The sequence below is a fragment of the Platalea leucorodia genome (assembly GCF_965183815.1).
Source record: "Platalea leucorodia genome assembly, chromosome: Z".
NCBI lineage: Eukaryota > Metazoa > Chordata > Aves > Pelecaniformes > Threskiornithidae > Platalea > Platalea leucorodia.
The window spans coordinates 18,113,308-18,114,770 of record NC_138858.1 but is presented as its reverse complement, the minus strand read 5'-3'; positions in this window follow the sequence as shown (position 1 = coordinate 18,114,770).

Sequence of the window (1,463 nt, the reverse complement as noted above, 5' to 3'; positions counted from 1 at the left end):
TCAAGCTCCAGCCAATTTTTTTCCCATTAAAAGCTGACGATCTTCTGCCATTCCTAAACAGCCTTATCTCAATTGGATTCTCTCTCTGAATCCCATTGCTCTGTGCAGTTGCAGTGGGCTGACAGGTTAACAAAACTCTGGGGGTTCAGTCTCTCCTTAGAGCACACTGGTACTGTCTGTCTATCAAACCACTCCACAGAACTGTAGGTTGTAGCTAAATTTCAAAAGCAGTGGATTTACAACTGTGTAGGCATCATTGTGCATTGACTACTCATATATATAACTCCCTACTTCTTGTACATGAGCTGAACAACCTTAGAGCTGGAGCACAGAAGGCTCCACCCCATTGCTCCAAGTATGTGAAGAGCGTTCATTCTTTCAACAGAAAAGGCTCCTATCTACGCCGTGGTCCCATTCAGCCAGCAGGAATCCTGCGTCTTTCTGTGACACGCAGCAAAGGCTTAATGAAACAATCCTGTTCGCAGTCTTTTGCCAGTAGTTTCATTTATTGGGAGATTTTATGATGGAAAATTTTCATCTGAAGGACACTGTACTGGTATAGGAGGACATGGATGGCAGCATGAACATGTGCAATGCTGCAAAATCAACATGCAGGGCATTTGACTTACTCCTGCTGTGCATAAACTCCTACAGCTCTGCCAGCACGGGAGAGCTAAGATGATGTAAAGGATTAGTTGCAGTGACCTTTTTGCATTATTGATACAAACCTTACACACAATTCAATTTTTGCATTAGCTGAAGTAACTATATTTTGATAGGAAGAAGCAGCAAGTACCCCATCATGGAGACTCTCCTTCAGAGAATGCCACCCTGCCAGATTTTTATACTGCAAAATCCAAATTCAGTTCTTTATCGTGTAACGAACAGAAATGCATATATATTTTTATATATGAGTGGGTTTACTATATATGTACATATATATGCAGATTAAAACAGTCTAAGCAAATAAATTGTGATTTTAAAGGCACCAAGCAAGAGTCAAAAGTCCTGAGAAGCGTTTATTAGAAATGGTGCTCCTCGGTCATTGCTGTCCAAGCCAGGAGATTTAGAAAAAGAGATGTGAAAAGCTGCAGCTCTCAGACAGTATAACCCAGCTGCCCTGGAGCCACTGACCCTCAAAGCTGGGCTCTCCAGAAGATCACCAGCCAAAGGGCAGAGACAGGCTGAGCTCTGCCCGAGGCAGCCTTCTCTAGGCAAACCCGACCAGAGCCAGCTCGGAGGGCTGCTCCAGCCAGGTGGTCCTGCAGCATCAGCCGCTTTTGCCCCAAATACGAAACGAGCCAGCCTCCCTACGTGCCCTGTCAGCTTCCAGCTGTCCCCAGCGAGGCTGCCAGCCGGATCAGCGGCGAAGGCCCCTCTCCAATTAGCCACCGGTGCTCACCCACGCCCTTCCTCCCGCCGCATAAAGCCCGGCGGGGCCGCACCGCCCGCCTCGACGCCGG